An 18,734-nucleotide genomic window follows, 5' to 3' on the forward strand; every position below is an offset into this window, starting at 1 on the left:
TGGTTTAAAGAGACGAAGGGCAAGGAGTGCGCATCTCCTCTAAGCCCTAAGGGAAGGCCACGGTCAAAGGAGAGAGCACCAGTAGATGCACAGACTGAACACACACGCTAAGATCAAGAACCAGGAGCCAACCAAGAAAGGCATTATCAGTATCAGGTAACTAGGGGAAAAAAAAAAAAAGACCAAGGGGGAATACACTAGAAGAAGTGCATGAGTATCAGGAACACACGGACAAGTCCACACAACACCCCAAAATCAAATTTAATTGCTAACGTCAGGACAAGGTCTTTGTTTCTTTTAACCCAGGTTTTGAACATATTCATTGTCTCTACAGACACCAAAAACAGGATGCTAGGTTATCAAGCAGACCCTCACAAGTCTTACAGTAAGAAGATGAATCCAAGGGTCAATGAATTTGTGAAAATGGAGGGATCCCTTTTCTACTTTTGTATATTTGAATCACCTCAAAGAAGTAAGGGTCTATACTAGGAAACTGTACCTCATTCAGAGAGCCTCAAGGATTCAACTCAATATGAATGCAAAGTCTACAGCGTGCCAGGAATTGGACCAGATGCTGAGGATAAAGATGGGTGAAATGCAACTGGCCTCAAGGAAGGCCCTGCCTATTGAGACAGAGTCAACAAATAACAATCAAGTAGAGGTCTGTGCTGCAAACAGATGGTCAGTGGACATAGGCCAGGATGTTAATTTAAAGATGTCATAGAAAGATGCTTAATATTCAATCAAATCGTGTAACCTCAGGCAGCCAATATGTTATGTATGTTAGTTCTTAAGTAGTACAAAACAACTATCCAAATTTCTTTCCTAATGAGATATAAGAAACTTAGAATGATGGTCATTCCTTTGTTAATAATTACTGCTCTTTTGTGGCCTCTCCCGTTGCGGAGCACAGGCTCCGGACGCGCAGGCTCAGCGGCCATGGCTCACGGGCCCAGCCGTTCCGCGGCATGTGGGATCTTCCCGGCCCGGGGCACGAACCCGTGTCCCCTGCATCGGCAGGCGGACTCTCAACCACTGCGCCACCAGGGAAGCCCAATAATTACTGCTCTTTATGAGAGACAACCAAGGTTCTTAATCCAGAGCTGTTTGCAGATTACCCCTCCAAAAAAGTCATTTATATTCAAATTTATTAGCAACCAAATTCCTTACCCTTTGTACATATACTTTACAAAATTTGGGGCATAAGAACTTCAGAATCCTAACAGAGCCTCAGAATACTACCTAAAGACATTAGCACCAATAAATGTAACTTACCTATGCGCTATCATTCAGAATAATACTTTGTTTTTAACTTTGAGTACTAATTCTAAATCCATAAAGACCACACTCCTCTGAACCAGTCTTTTCTAAATCCAGTGAATAATGAAATCATTATTACCTCTAAAATAACAGAATCAGTTTACAAGTTTATAGAAGCATGTTTATAAATAGGAGTATAGAAAATGAGTGTGTACCACATATTAAAATAAGCATAATTTCCTGAAAACTTACTTCAGTATTTTTACACATATACATACCCTATGTTATGTCATATGTATTTCTTAGTGAAAGTCCAATTCAAACTTTTCAGAATGTGTATTTGAAATGATCATCCAAGCAGTGTCCACTGACAGTCAGAACAGTGCTGGATCTCCCAGAAACTGCAGAAAAGGAAGAGCGGTTCCATTCCAAAAAGCAAAAGACTTTTTTTTTTAAAGGTAATAACTGTTTTTTTCTTGAAACATCTTATCAAGATGTGACCAAATTCAACACAAAACATCACTGTAAAACAACATATGTATCAGAGACAACACAGCAAAGCTCCACAGTACACATCCTCATTTTAGAGTGAGCAACAAAAGCTCAGTAGTCAAATGCAGTTGCAGCCCTCTGAATTGGGAATGTTAACCATCCCGTTCCCTGCAGTTGCCACAGAAAGCCATGATAGTTTGCAGGAGCAGTGTCACTTTTCTGCCTCTCTCCTCAGCTGTTGCTGCTGCAGCTAACAAAAGCACCAAGTACTAGCATTTATTGAGTACTTCCTGTGCGCTGGCCCTATGACAACTGCCTTACATGCATTCACATTTCAATCCTCACAACTGCTCTACAGAGAAAAATTCCCATTTGTCAGAGTGGAAACCAACTGGAGTGGTTACACAATTTCCCAAAGCCATACAACTGATAAGCTGGGGTGACAGGATTCACATTAGGTATGCCTGGCTCCAGAGGCTGAGCTCTTTGCCACAGTAACACCCTACAGGAAGACTTTACTGCCAAAGGTCAGGCACAGACCCTACTTAGCCCTCTAATCACTGGAGAGGCACTGCCCTCAGGAAAGGCTAGCGTCAGGTCTGTGCAGCAGAATTAGATGCACAGAAACAGGCGCTCTCTCCCCCGGAGGTTGTTCTAGCTTAAGTCGAAAACTTAAGTTACAAGTGACACAATTACTAGTGACACCAACTGCAACCCAAAATGGAATCAAAATCTAATATATCTGTCTCCTTGAAGTCAGTAACACATACATCCAAATTCACAAGTCATGTTAGGATGCATGCAATATCAGAATCTACATTTCAACGAATCCCATTATACCAAAGACTACCATAATTATTAAAATTAACTACTAAACTACGAGAACCCCCATTTTCACCCAATTTCCAAACCCTTGGCAAAACAACACTTTTGAAATCAGGCAACACCTATTTACTTCTGAACAACCAACATCACTTTTTAAAGTTTGCATTGAGTTCATTTCTAATTAGCAACCTTGGATAGAACTCGAAAATCATCAGTTCATTATCACTAAATAATTCCACTGGTCTGATGACCCACTCATGACACAGAAACAACACGTTTTAATCATATTTAGTGGCTCTAATTCTGCCAACAAATCTGAGAAATAAAAATAAGTGTTTGCAAAAATATACACAGTGCCAGCTCTTTAAGAACTGGCTGGAAAGCATGGGAGAAATTTACATAGTTTTCTCTCTTCTTTTGACTATCCAAAGCGAAAGAACTAGAAAGATTAAGAATTCTTAATGATTGCTCTTTCACAATCATTACTTTTTTTGAAATGGTAATACTAACATAGTAAGATTCAAACAGTTCAAAAGATTATATGTGAAAATAAATTTTTCCCACGTCTGGCCTCAGGATCTCCCCACCTCAACCCCACCCCCCAAACCACTGTTACTGGTCTCCTGTGTATCTTCCTGGAGTCACATTGAGCATATAAACATACATACACAAACACACACACACTCCATCCTGTGTGTCCTCCTTTCCATTCCTCCCCCTCTTTTTGCGCTAAAATGGCAGAAGACTATATAAGATCTTCTGCCTCCATTTTTTTTCATTTAAATGTACCTTTGAGAAGATCCTATAAATACTAACAAGAAAGTCATAAACATCAAATCTAAACAAAACCTGTAAAGAAACAATTCACACAAAACATCTTTCACCAGATGTTAAAACTGGTGACCTCTGCTGGCAGGACATATGGAAGTCCAAGGGCTAAGAAGTAATCCCCTTGAGGGTCTATGAGATTTTGCACAAGAATAAAAAACTATTTCCCTGATACAGAAACAGACTTCACTCCTAACCCCAGTCTAGGATCTCACAAATGTATATTGCTGGGCTTCCCTGGTGGTGCAGTGGTTGAGAGTCTGCCTGCCAATGCAGGGGACACGGGTTCATGCCCTGGTCTGGGAAGATCCCACATGCCGCGGAGCGGCTGGGCCCGTGAGCCATGGCCGCTGAGCCTGCGCGTCCGGAGCCTGTGCTCGGCAACGGGAGAGGCCACAGCAGTGAGAGGCCCGCGTACCGCAAAAAAAAAAAAAAAAAAAAAAAAATGTATATTGCTTACTAAGGAAAACACAGAAAGGTGATTTAGGGAAAATCCATCACTTTAGTGGGTGAAAAAATTTTAAGTACATAGAGTATTACATTTTAAAATAAAAAGATGCCCCCAAAATATCGCTATAACTACAAACAGCATCTAAAAATTCACACACGTATGATAAATTTTATCCCATAAAAGAACAAGTATATGGAAAAAGAAAAAAATATTAAGGAAATTCATTCATTATCTATTCCCATTACCTTACTTCAGAAACCCAAAGCAGATGACCCAATTGCCTTACACTGTCAGTTAATGACATCTGATAGCCACAAAATAGAAACAGAACAAAATTAGTATGCAGTCTACCCAATTAGCCCTTTTAAATTAAGCGGAAAGCATAAAACACTTCTTCCTAACCCATAAGCTGTGTTCTACTAACAGTTGAAGGTAACCACCAAAATATGCTATTAACTAAAACTTTTCTGACGAGGTGTTTGCTTATGCTAATATCAAGTAGTTCCTGACTATTATTCTATAAGGTGTCGATTTTCAGGCCTTAAATACGCTAAGAAAATTTAGAACTCTCTCAAAAAAAAAAAAAAAACAAATCACAAATTTAAATGACAAAAATCTCAGAATTTTAATACAGGAACTGACTGTATAAGTACTGGTAGAATGAAAGAGCAAACTTTAGGTAGCATTTCATCTGATCCTCTTACACATTTCTAGAAGCTAAATGACTTACCCATGTAACTATGGCTTTGCAAATCATGGCAAAAATTCATTTTCTTAATACTGAATTCACGTTAAAATGCTAGCCACCGTTCAAGTAGATAAGCAGTAAGAACAAACATCCACTTAACAATCAAGTCGTTGCCCACTCACCTATGGTCAACTAATCTATGACAAAAGAAGCAAGGATATACAATGGAGAAAAGACAGTCTCTTCAATAAGTGGTGCTGGGAGAACTGGACAGCTACATGTAAAAGGATGAAATGAGAACACTCCCTAACACCATACACAAAAATAAACTCAAAATGGATTACAGACCTAAATATAAGACCGGACTCTTTAAAACTCTTAGAGAAAAACACAGGAAGAACACTCTTGGACGTAAATCACAGCAAGATCTCTTTTGATCCACCTCCTAGAGTAATGGAAATAAAAACAAAAATAAACACATGGGACCTAATGAAACTTACAAGTTTCTGCACAGCAAAGGAAACTACAAACAAGACAAAAAGACAACCCTCAGAATGGGAGAAAATATTTGCAAACGAATCAACGGACAAAGTATTAATCTCCAAAATATATAAACAGCTCATGCAGCTCAATATTAAAAAACCAAACAACCCAGTCCAAAACTGGGCAGAAGACCTAAATAGACATTTCTCCAAAAAAGACACACAGATGGCCAAGAGGGCATGAAAAGCTGCTCAACCTCACTAATTATTATAGAAATACAAATCAAAACTACAATGAGGTATCACCTCACACCAGTTAGAATGGGCATCATCAGAAAATCTACAAACACCAAATGCTGGAGAGGGTATGGAGAAAAGGGAATCCTCTTGCACTGTTGGTGGGAATGTAAACTGATACTGCCACTATGAAAAACAGTATAGAGGCTCCTTAAAAAACTAAAAACAGAATTACCATATGACCCAGCAATCCCACTACTGAGCATGTATCCAGAGAAAACCACAATTCAAAAAGACACATGCACCCCAATGTTCATCGCAGCACTATTTACAATAGCCAGGTCATGGAAGCAACCTAAATGCCCATCGACAGACAAATGGATAAAGATGTGGTACATATGTACAATGGATTATTACTCAGCCATAAAAAGGAATGAAATTGGGTCATTTGTAGAGACGTGGATGCATCTAGCGACTGTCATACAGAGTGAAGTAAGTCAGAAAGAGAAAAACAAATATCGTATATTAATGCATATATGTGGAGCCTAGAAAAAAGGTACAGATGAACCGGTTTGCAGGGCAGAAATTGAGACACAGATGTAGAGAACAAATGTATGGACACAAAGGGGGGAAAGTGGCAGGGGGTAGTGGTGGTGGTGTGATGAATTGGGAGATTGGGATTGACGTGTACACACTGATGTATATAAAATGGATAACTAATAAGAACCTGCTGTATAAAAAAATAAAATTAAAAAAAAAACCAATCAAGTCGCTGATCACCTAGTTATGATGCCTATCATTCAGTATGCTAAAAAAGACACAATGCGGGAGGGAGGGAGGGAGGGAGGGAAGAGAGGAAAGCACTGGTACCATCTTTGATCTCAGACAAAATAAAGATACCAAGATGTAGGTTGATATCTAGTTCTTAGAAAGTAAAAATTCTTCATTCTGTTTAAGTAGTTAAAAACTTAAAACATCTCCTTTGTTTAAAAAAAATGTTTGAGAGTCCAGAGTACAATTTCACACAAAGAAGAATATAAAAAAGACACTGAATGACCATCTCTGACCCTTGGCCCCCATGTTTTCTTCTGTATTTTAAATTCTACCTCCTGAAAGAAACTTCCAATAAAAGGAAAACAGGTGGCAAACTTCCAGGTTTAAACATTCAATACTTATATTCTTCCTCATTCATTCCTCAAACTGTTCATTTCGCATAAATATCTTACTTAATCTGGACACTCTTTCTGCTTACTGAAATTTAATTTTTGATCTTTCAGCATGACCCTTATAGTTTGATTGTATTATTTCTGAGTTATGAATCTAAGCTCTCAAAAAGCAGGGTAACATCCAACTCATTGTTTGACACTGAAACCCTCGTATTTTAAAACTCTAAATATTAAAAATTTCAAAAGGACATAATACCAAAATAGTTGCCTTTAGAATAAATTACCCAGGTTGTTTGGCACATCTTTACCACAGAAAACTATTAAAGAGGGACTTCCCTGGTGGTCCAGTGGTTAAGACCCCCCACTTCCACTGCAGGTGGCACAGGTTCGATCCCTGCTCAGGGAACTAAGATCCCCCGTGCCACGTGCCACGTGCCCCCCCCTCAAAAATACAAACTATTGAAGAGAGATGGTTACAACATTCTTCTGGTAGACTAAACCCACTGACACTACATGATAGATACATGTTAATACATTCATAGTAACGGCTCAAATGGGACTCCAATGTGGTCAGAATGCTGTCACACATACTGAGAGCTAAAAACATTATCTTATTTAGACATAATACTAAGAAAATAACAAGCAAAAAAAGCCTGAGGATTAAAAAAATAAAATCCGAAATCTTAAGTTTCATAACAACTAACACAAATATAACCAGATAAAGCCAATTTAGTGAGACATGATTCCCAACTAGACTAGGTTTTTCACCAGGACTGTGGCTACTATTCCAGGATTAAGAGGATAAAACTATCCATTTCCATTTCACTCTAAATGTTGACTAGATTATTTTTTCCCCTTCCTTGTCACCACTGCCAACATGAAAATTCAAATTAATGTGACTACAGTACCACTGAACTTTGAAGGTCTAACTCAAAAAGAAGCTTTTGCCACATCAACAAGAGTGAAACAGGACTGTCACCGTTCTTATTTTAACATGGGCCCTTGTAGAAGCAATCCATTTTATTACGAAGATAGTATAATACAAAACTCAAGAGTTTTGCTACATACTATAAGGAAAGTGGCCCTTTCCTTCAAGAAATGTAACATTTGGTTGAGGCAATGTGACACATACTCACAAAACAATAAATAATTATGGAGTTTGTGATACTCATTAAATGTGATGAAATCTCAAAGAAATATCCTGAGTCAGGATGGCCAGAAAAAACTTCATGAAAGTGGGACTGAAACTAGGCTATTAAAAGGATAAAGGGAAGGAACAGCATGCACAAAGGCAGAGGAGTAATGAGTATGCCAAAACTGCAGTATTTGATAGACAGGCAAGAATCCCAGTTGGAGAAGAGTAGGAAATACGGCTGAATAGGTTAGAATGGAGCCTTAAAAGCCAGACTTGAAGCATATGAACTACATCCAGTTGGCAAAGGGAAGCCATTATGGTTCTTCTGCAGGCGAACTGACGTCATGAAACCAATATTTAAATAAATTACACTGTTGGTGATTAGAGAAGACAGAATGGAGAAGAAGATATCGAGCAACCTACTTGAAAAGTAATGCAATAACCCAGAAACCTAAAACCATTCATTCATTCTCTCCTTCACTCACTGAGAAAACAGACTGCTAGTTAAGAACACTGGCCTAGGGACTTCCCTGGCGGTCCAGTGGTTAACAACCCGCCTTCCAATGCAGGGGACGTGGGTTCGATCCCTGGTCGGGAAACTAAGATCCCACACGCCGAGGGGCAACTAAGCCCTCACACGTGCGTGCGCTCTAGAGCCTGCGCGTGCCACAACTAGAGAGAAGCCTGTGCGCCGCAACAGAACAGCCCGCACGCCGCAACTAAGACCCAATGCAGTCAAATAAATAAAAATTTAAATAAATAAGAACACTGGCCTAGAAGTCAGACACACTGGACCTAAACCCCTCTCTGCACACCTTACTACCTGAGCCTTGGTCTCCACGCTGTTAGTAATAAGGATACCAGTTGCTTAGATTGTCACAAGTACCTATCAAAGCATCTTCGTGATCCTGACACATAGAACTCTAGTAGTCGTTAACATTACTGGTGAATTAAGAACGATAAAAAATGGGAAGGGAAAATAAGACAAGATTCAAATATATTTCAGAGGAACACACCTTCAAGCAGAACTGTCTTGACAGCAGCTGAAAATGTAGAACAAGAACACAGATGAAAGGCTGAGGCTGGAGAAAACAATAACCTACTTAAAAAATAACCACTCCAATTTTAAAAAGCAGATCCTAGGTACTGCCAGATCCAGCCTCGAACAATAAAATCACTTTTTATTTAAAAAGAGTTAGAAAGGGCTTCCCTGGTGGCGCAGTGGTTGAGAGTCTGCCTGCCGATGCAGGGGACACGGGTTCGTGCCCCGGTCTGGGACGATCCCACATGCCGCGGAGTGACTAGGCCCATGAGCCATGGCCGCTGAGCCTGCGCGTCTGGAGCCTGTGCTCCGCAACGGGAGAGGCCACAACAGTGAGAGGCCCGCGTACCACACACAAAAAAAAAAAAAAGTTAGAAAATGTTTTCAAATGCTCCGAGCAGATTTAAAAATTCCAAGCCCAAGTGACAGAAGAACGGCAACAAAAACACACAAAAGACCCACCACTACCTACACCAACTATGGAACTTGGTATTGTTTCCCTTAGTGTTAAAATCCAACCTAGGGCTTTCCTGGTGGCGCAGTGGTTAAGAATCTGCCTGCCAATGCTGGGGACACGGGTTCGAGTCCTGGTCCGGGAAGATCCCACATGCCGCAGAGCAACTAAGCCCGTGAGCCACAACTACTGAGCCAGCGTGCCACAACTACTGAAGCCCACGTGCCTAGAGCCCATGCTCCACAACAAGACAAGCCACTACAACGAGAAGCCCACATACCACGACGAAGAGTTACCCCCGCTCTCCACAACTAGAGAAAGCCCACATGCAACAACGAAGACCCAATGCAGCCAAAAATAAATAAATTAAAATTTTAAAACAAAATGAAATAAAACCCAACCTAATTCTTCAAGTAAGCCTTAAATCACAACTTCAGGAGTAAATAAATTATGCCAAGCTTATTTCGACTATTTTGCCCAAAAATTCAGGAAATAAAACTGCCAAATACTTTCTATGACATTATGCCCCTACTTAAAAAACAAGCAAATAAAATGTAATACAAAGAAACAAACTTCAAATCCAAACCCATTATCATCCTCAACAACTTACATTTTCAAGATGCTTGTTTGTCAGCTACTGTTCTCAGCAACTTACACATACGATTTTTTTCATTATAGTTTGACTTACAACGTTGTGCTAATAATTTCTGCTGTACAGCAAGTGACTTAGTTATACACATATATACATTCTTTTTTAATATATATATCTTTTTCCATTATGGTTTACCCCCAGGGGATTAGCTATAGTTCCCTGTGCTATACATTAGGACCTTGCTGTTTACCCATTCTAAATGTAATAGTTTGCATCTACCAACTCCCAAGTCCCAGTCCATCCCTCTCCCTCTCCCACACCACCTTGGCAACCACAAGTCTATTCCCTATGCCTGTGAGTCTCTTTCTGTTTTGAAGATAGGTTCACTTGTACTGCATTTCAGATTCCACATATAAGTGATATCATATGGTACTTGTCTTTTTCTTTCTGACTTACTTCACTTAGTATGATAATCTCCAGCTGCATCACACATACAACTCTCTTAATCCTCTCAACTCTTTGAAGTTGACCGTCCCATTACACAGAGGAGAAAACTGAGACATAGCAGAGTTACTCCCCCAAGGTGACATAATTAGTAAGGGATGGTGCCTGAATTTGAAGCTGGGCAGTTCATCTTGAGAACCCCTGATAGAATCAGTATGCTGCACAAACAGACTTTTATGATTTTTCTTACACACGTTTTCAGAAATACGTGAGATACTCTTACTTGCTTTTCCTTCTTAATTAATTGTAGGTATGGAACCACATTTCCTTATTTCTGCTGGCAGTGTGTGGAGAGGCTACGTCACCGCTGTGAATCTAAAGGTAGGAAATACAGCAGTTGACAAGAAGATGGCATCTTATTAAACAGTTCTAGAGAGTTAAGCCAATGGTATTTGAGCCCTATGAATTTCATTTATCCATGCAATCACTTGACCCAGTTAGTAGAGATCCCAGTTCCCAAGTACAGAATTATAAACTTGATTGGGAACACTAGTTTTTGCAAGGGTATCTAAAGACTGATGAAACAGCTGAAACTCTGGCACAGCTACAGTCATCTAGAAAGAACATGGACTAGAGCTCAGACAGACCGAGGTTTAAATCCTAGTGCATCATTTGATCCTTCTGTGGCCTTGAACAAGTAAATTAACTTATCTTGACCTTGCTGTTTTATCATCCACAAAAAGAGCCCAACACTACCCACCTCAGTATTAGCCTGGGATATAAATGACATAGAAAGCACCTCACACCTTTCCTATAGTATAGCCCAAGCTGAGTCCCTTTCCTTGGACTCTTGCAAACAGGGCAGTTAACTGTACTCTTAGGGAGTCCAATCCCAGAGAAGGTGAACAGCAAACCTCTCCAGCATAAGCTCTCTCACACAGGCTTTTTTTTTTAATTCAAGTATCTATTGGTGATAGAGCAGGAGATCCCACCATGGGGTCTCCAAACCAAACTATACTCTTACCAATTCTTTACTACTCAGCCCTGGGGTCCTAGCCCTTCTGTACTATGGGGATGTATAACGTCTCAATGTTAGCTGCTTTCTCTTTTTGCACGTCAATGACTTATACTATAAACACCATTTGAAATGAGTCAAATTCTATGTACTAGAAAAATACAAAGTCCCAAACAGTGCCAATATTTCTGCCACTCTCTCTCCCCGACTTACTACTATTCACATTCTTCTCAATTCTTTTTATACAAATAACACAGAAAATGAACAAACCCAACAAACTATTTCTTCATCAAAATGTGTCAAATCAGAAATTCTTTGTAGTAATAACTGCTGTAGTATATTGGAGAAGAACTCCTTTATTAGCTACTCATTTGACAAGGTCGTACTTATATTTCATTGTTATATATGAACAGATGTATTCGTTCAACAGGTTGTCATTTAAAAGGTCCATTAGTCACATCTCTTTATCAGTAACCCCTATGTTTATAGTAAGCTCCTGCCCTTTCTACATATTAGCTTGAAACTCTCCCAGTACAAAGGAAGCAGTTACTTCTCGTTCTCTTGATAGGCATGTATCATGGTAATCATGATAAATCTTATGGTGTGAACACAGGTAACAAAGACTCCTAAACACGCCTAAAAACGTATTAAAATATTTGCCTCTTTGAAGCAACCAGTGAAAAACTACAACCTTCACAAAGGGCCATTCCATTTACCACGGGTACCTCCCATATTAATAACCAAAGCTGGTACACGTTGAAATAAAAACATCTTATAAACTGATGGTGAGCTCTGCGACAATCTTTATGCCATTAACAAGTACCTTAATTAAGTTCCTTAACAGTAAGAAAAACTTTCTCCACGTCCATATTGTTTTCATCCCCCATACAGTTTAGTATTTTGCCCTCTAGTTCTGATTCTAACAACTCAAGTGACAAAAAGTAGTAGTTACTTATGGACTTAATGGTTGTGATTACATATATCACATGGTGCATAACAGGACTGGAAGAAAAAAATTCATATTCCAAAGAAGCAGGAAAACCTCGATTTAAGAGCAAAAAGTATAAACACGAATCACTCGCCTAACCACTTTCAGGCATATTTTCTTTCTGCTGTTCCTCCTCCACAGGTAAACACTAACTATTTCTAGAACGCGCTCAAGGATAATTTCCGAGGCTTGCTTGCCATGAATTCCCATGATACAACTCAGCACACACACTGTTTTCATGGAGACAAAGGTGCCCTATTTCCCTAGACTACAAACTTATTAAAATGGTGAGAACATACAGTTCCAGGAAGTCAAGATTACTAAAATACACCAATGCAGCATGGGTCTTATTTAACAAAAAATGAAAATAAACCACACTGGGAAAACCAAAAAGTCACTCACTCTATCTTCAACGTGTAACCAGGATATTTATTACAATTTTTTTTAAGGTAAGTAGATGAAAACACCACCAGGGCTTATATTATCCAACCTGATAAAGGAGTCTTTAGGGAAAAAAAGGGGGGGAAAGAGAAACGATTACTTAATTATATGGGGGAGGAAGAATCAAACCATTTAGACTAAAAATAACCCACATTTCACCCACCAAATTTTATTAACAAGCTTGTTGAGATCAGCATAAGGGTCTTGTTTAGAAAACAAGAAAGCCAAAAGTCAACCTCCCTCTGTCAACTATAATCACGTAAGTACTAAAACTCTTCACCTTGGTGCCCACAGAGTCCACGGTTTTAAGGTAAACTCCAGACACTGAGGAAAAAACCTAGTTTTTAACTAGGTTCCAACACTTTTGTCATTTGTAATCACCCAATTATTTCCGAGAATATTATTAGATAACCTAACAATGGGAGCGTCTTTTAAGAGCCATTACAACCCCAATTTTACATGAAACACACCATTTTCACAACCTAAATTTATTTTCGGTTGCCACTGCAAAGTGCTGCCTGTTCCAGCAAATTAGGAACTTCCAAAAATACTGAACACGCTAACACACGCATGTCTTCCCTCGAGCTGCCATTTCAGATTAATATTTCACTTATAAAAGTCTGCTTCTGTTCAAAAAATGACATCGGTTGCAAAGAGGAAGTTACCGATAAACCACTCTCACAACGTGGCCTTTACACTGTCAGAAAATAATGACTCTGAGCCACCCAAAACTTACCAGGAAGCTGGCAATAACTTTGCCAATTCTACACTTCTGAACCCAACTTCAAAGAGGCTCTATCAAATACCTCCTCAAGACGATAAAAAGCACTAAGTTACAAATAAACACGTCCCGGAGCGCGGCCGCGCGCCCCTCCCCCGCCCGCGCCCCCGCCCCCGCCCGAGACGCGCGGCCCCAACAGCCGCCCGCAGCCCCCAGCACGCCGGCCAGGGTCGCCGCGCCGGGCCCGGGGCCGCGCCGCGGGACGGGAGCGGATTTCCATTGCTGCCTGAGGTTTAACAAAATAACGTGCACAGAAGACATCCCTCTCCCCTGCTAAAAATAGGCTATAAAGGAGTCGGCCTCATGATGGCTCCTTGATTCAATTTGCTGCAAATTCTTTCCTGAAAGCCTCCCGCACATACACACATACACACACACACACACACACAAAATGGGGGTGTAAATGCACGAAGGGTGGAAAGGGGGGAGAAGGCCGAGGTGCACATTTTCGGGGACAACATAAGGGTGAGGATCCCCCGGGACCAGGAAAGGGTAGGGGGTGGGCAGGCACGTGAGCATTTCAAAGAAGCCTGAGAGCAAAAAGGGGGGATGGGGCACCCTAAATGCCTTCCCTCCCCTCCCCCGCCAAACCCCCAGCTCCCCGAAGGGCCAAGTTGAAAAATGCATGTTCCACTTGCGCCCATCCCCCCCCGGCGGCCCGGCGCCCCCCGGCCGCCTCCGCCCGCGCCCCCCGCCCAGGCCCGCGGCCGCCCCCACCCCGGGGTCCGGCCCCCGGCACTTACCTGGAAACCGTGGCCTCCGACGCCGCTCCCCCCTCCCGGGAATGGAGACACAAGGAAATTCCCCTCCTCGCCGCCGCCGCCGCCGCCACCTCCAACCACCCCCAAAATAACCCCTCCGGGGGGTGAGAGGCAATTATAACCCCGGCGAGCGGAGGGCGCGGGGGATGGGCGCCGGGCGGGCGGGGGCGGGGAGCGCGGCGCGGGTCCCCAGGTGGCGAGCGGAGGTGCTCCCGCCGCGGGGGGAGGGGCGGGGGCGCACGCGGCCGGCGGCGGGGGGAGGCGGCGCGCGGGGGAAGGGCGCGAGCGGGGAGAGGAATTGAGGCAGAAGGTAAAAGCTGTTACTAAGGGAAAGAGCCAAACGGTTCGGAGCAGCCAACGGCTCAGACACTCAACACTAGGGAGAGAGGAATGGGGACCAGCCAGGCACAAATGAGCTCGCGAGGCCCGCGGCGGCGGCGGCGGCGGCGGCCGCGCAGCAAAACAAACCCAAGCGGCCTGCGCCGGGCGGGCGGGCGGGTGCGCGGGGGAGGGGCCGGCGGGGGAGGGGCGCCGCGGACGCGGGGAGGAGGCGGCGGCGGCGGCGGCGCGGCGGGGTGGGGGGTGGGGGGTGGGTACTGCCGGCCCGGATCTTCTCCCTCCCGCCCGCCGCGGCGGCGCAGGCTTTTAAAAAGAAAGACAGACCCGCAGGCGCTCCGAGGTGTCGCCCGGCCCCCGGCCGCCCCGCCCCCACCGCCGTGCGCGGCCGGGTGCGGGGCATCCTGGGTGTTGGCTGCGCGGCCCCGGGCCGGGTGGGGGCGGGAAGGCTTGTGCCGCCTCGGGTGGGGAAACGCCGGTTAGCTTTTATGGGTAGGCCGGCGGGGCTCCCGCGTGTTCGGGGACGGCCTGGCCCCGCGGGCACCCGGGCTGCGCGGCGCGGCCTGTGGGCCACACGCACGCGGTGAGCATGTGAGGGGAGCGCGGCGCAGGCATCATATGGACGTTTGTTTGTGAAAAGATCTGCACGCACCTTTGTGTGCGTAAATACATATGTTTCTCAGAAGCGTACCTGGAAAGGTGCTTTATCTGTAATAAGCGATATTCAAAATGTAATCCAGAGCACGGGATCTGTGGAGAAAACAGACTAACACAAGAAAAGGGTTTTGATACTAAACACAAAGCTGTAATTGAAGTGTTTATGCCCAAATGTACTGTGAATTAAACATATGGTGGTATTTATCGTCTGGTGGGTCTGTTTGAAAGGTTTGGTCGATCAGTTCGCATTTCACAAAAATAAAATAATGTAACTAAATGTTTACTAAACATATATACCTCAACGGCAGCAAAGACAGTAGAAGTATATCCACTTTGTATACTTCTTGCATGTGTGTAGCACATCAAGGCGGTTTATAGAGTACAACTTAGATGAGTGATAATGTGACAATATGATGAGTGCAGCGGGTTGTTTTTAAAAAGGGAGGTGCCTCACAGTTTTTAAAACAAATGTGTTCATCCAAGGTCCTCAAAAAGCAGGTCTTGGAGCCTACTCAGACCTTTGTATAAGCCTAGGGTAAAGAAAGCAGCTTACCCTTTTAATTTTAAGATTTGGCCTCAGGGAAACCTTTTTGTTGTTATTTTCAGTTATTGCTGTCTTCAAAGTAAAATAACAATTTTTGCAGCCATTTTAGGTAAGGGGTTCTGCTTTCTTACTTTCGTACTTTCATAACAATATTTGGAAATTGGTGTAGTCATTATTTTGAAGCAATAGCCTTTTCCTCTCAATATCAGACACCTAAATTTTCACACCAAAAAAAAAGTTCATTAGAAGTAACTTTTACACGTCTGGACTCCGGGTGGCCTAATAAGCTCAGTGATGAGACAGGTGCTTTTTTTGGCCAAGGTCAAAGGCCCTTGCCCCTGATGAGCTCTTGGAGGGGGGTGGGGAGGAGCAGCTGAAGGCCTTTCCAGACCTTTGGGGGAGGGGCGGGGCAGGAGGGGCAGGAAAACCATCAGAGGAAAGGGAGTGAGATTGGAAACTCCCTCTGAACCACCAGAAAGAGAGTTCAAAGCATCTCGGTGGTTTGTCCTTAGAGCTATTTTCATATATGAAAGAGGGAATGTTAGATTAAACAATGTCACCTGATGGGAATTCAGATAACTGCAGGTTTCCAAAACACTTGTGTTGAGTGTACAGGGAAACAGCACAAAGAGAGCTAGTTTTGCATTTCAGTAAGATTCTAAAGCTTAGGCTTATTTACTGGAGAACTAGTACCTTTGCAAAGATGCTTTCCAGAAGCACTGAGAATATATCTTTCTTCTTTTATTTTTCAATATTTTTAGTGACATACGTATGTATGTCACTAAGCATAATCCTCTCTTCAATTAGTAAGCTATCTCAGTACAGCTAGGGTTCGTTATCTGAGCCACCCAATGAAACACATCTACTGGCCTAGCTTGTTTATGAAGTTTCATTGTGCCACCACTGTGCGTGGGTCCCGTCCAGGCAGCAGCTACTATAAAATCAAACCACTCATCCAGTGAATGACGACTTCCCAACTACACCGTTTCTTAATAGGGTCATCTCCAAACCTGGGACCCCAGACTTATCTTCCTTCAAAATGACCTCATTCCCTCCCTCAGTTTCATGGGGTCCCGGGCTTCTAGCCTGAAATTCTTATACCCTACCCCAAGCTCCCTCCTTTCCTAACAGAAATTCCTAAATCGTTATTATCACAATGATAATAATAATCAATGCATTTGTTTACAAGGTATTTCTGTGCATAATTGACTTCGTTTGAATATCATAATAAAAGTCACCTAAGGGGACCTGTGCCATAAGCTTGTTCCAGTAAAGTGAACTTCCTCCGCTATGTTCACTGAAGACAGACTTGAAGCACCCTTCGGACAAAAACAGTACCAAATGTGGAAAAGCCTTGATTCTCTCAGCGAAGGGGTTTTTAAAGGAGGCCATATTTTGATCACTTGGATTTCTATATTCCAGAACCTATCTGATATGACATTGTGGCTTCAACATGAAATACTCAGATAAAAGAGCCACCATACAAAGGTCACATGTATTGTTACTCCACCCACTAGTCATTCCAACACATCCAGTATACCAGATCAGAGGCCTCACCAAAATGCAAGCAATAATTAGGCACAAAAGTGAGGTAACAACCAATTTCCAGTACTTTGTCCTAATCTAAAAGCCGTCCTTATGTTTTGAATATAAATGTTAATATGTTTCTAGAAAGGAGAAATTACTGTTACTAAGAAATTTTAAAGCAAAGAGGCACATTATGAAGAAAGTTCTCTTGAACTTTCTAGCTATCTTCTCAAGGAAGAGAAACTTCTTACCAGTAACTGTTACCAGAAGCTACATGTGTATTATAAAATGACTAAACAAATCTTGACTTGTTTTATTTCAGTAATATTACACCCAGGTTATGTGGTATGGCAAGATAGCCTATACCTTTGCAAATTTTATCACTCAGGAAATAGAAGACTTTAAAATTAAGGTGGTTTAATCCCAGACCTCAGGATCTCATTACTATATTTTTAAAGTCACCATGATGTTTTAAGTTGTATATATTAGCTGATCTATGTAATTAAAATATTCAAAACAAACTTAATAGCATGAAAATGGTATTTGATACCAAAAATATTATCTTGGCACTGTTAACTCTTTTTCGTATTGTTACTCACCCATGAAATCAGTGGCTTTATGTCTGCAGCATTTACCCCCAAGCTTCTTGCTAGCACCCTGTGACATGTTTCTGTTTCATTTTGACTCCGTTTGTGCAATTCTTTGTCTGTGGTTCTTCCAGCTATCAGCTTTTGCCACCCACACTGATACACATCTCAGCCACACATCTCAAGATCTCAGCACACAAGCTCCTTTTCTCCATCTGTGCTTAGCATGCGATGTGTGACCTTTCCTCATCAGCGTGAACCTTGTCACAGTTTTCCATGACTCTGTGACCCGATTTCATTACAACAATGAACTTTACTTGGGAGTCTTCATTTAAATTACAAAAGCAACACACAACCATCTTGCAAGTATTTATGCCTCTCAGATAATGGAAATAGCAGGTTGTATCCTGCCTTTGTGATTAGTCAGAATAGAAAACCAGCCACACAGAGCGTACTGCTGTACCAATCACTTACTTATACTGACCAGCCATGGTCTTCCTCAGGCAGTGCTCAAGGCCTCACATTATGTTGATGGTTTTGCTGTTCATTCATTCAACAAACTTTTCCTGAATGCTTAGCATACCAGGCCCTGTTCAAGAAGCTGTTTACAGTAAACCAAACACAGTCCCTACTTGCACGGAATTTATGGTCTAATCCAGTCAGGTGGGGGTTAGGAGAACAGACAGACTTTCAAAAAATATGTCTGCATTAGGCTATCGTTTGACTTCTGTAACAAAGGCAATATAAAAAATGGCTTAAACAAAATAAAAGCTTATTCTCTAACATGGCCATTCAAATGTAAACATTCCAGAACGGATAAGGTATCAAGGACCCAGATTGTTCTACTAGCTCAACACATTATCTCCTACCTAGTGGTCTAAGGTGCCTTTTCTAGCTCCCGCAATCACATTCAAATTCCAGCCACTGGGCCAGAAAGAAGGAGAAATAGAGGACTTATGTCTTCTCTTTCAGGACTCGTCCTGGCAGTTGTTCTTATCACT

General features: G+C 42.2%; 1 protein-coding gene across 4 annotated transcripts in view; it reads right to left on the reverse strand.

The window, feature by feature from the left end:
* The window catches only part of TBL1XR1 (TBL1X receptor 1), a 188,787-nt gene extending 174,289 nt beyond the window's left edge, over positions 1–14,498 (reverse strand). For 2 of the 4 annotated variants that reach the window (XM_032629517.1, XM_032629511.1), the window contains exon 1: positions 13,277–13,403. The gene's annotated coding sequence lies outside the window, so the exon portion shown is untranslated. Of the gene's footprint in view, positions 1–13,276; positions 13,404–14,064 lie in introns of those variants that run through there. The other 2 variants (XM_032629510.1, XM_032629516.1) reach the window with 2 other exon arrangements.
* Positions 14,499–18,734: the final 4,236 nt, after the last annotated feature.

Source organism: Phocoena sinus, chromosome 4 (genome assembly GCF_008692025.1).
Source record: "Phocoena sinus isolate mPhoSin1 chromosome 4, mPhoSin1.pri, whole genome shotgun sequence".
NCBI lineage: Eukaryota > Metazoa > Chordata > Mammalia > Artiodactyla > Phocoenidae > Phocoena > Phocoena sinus.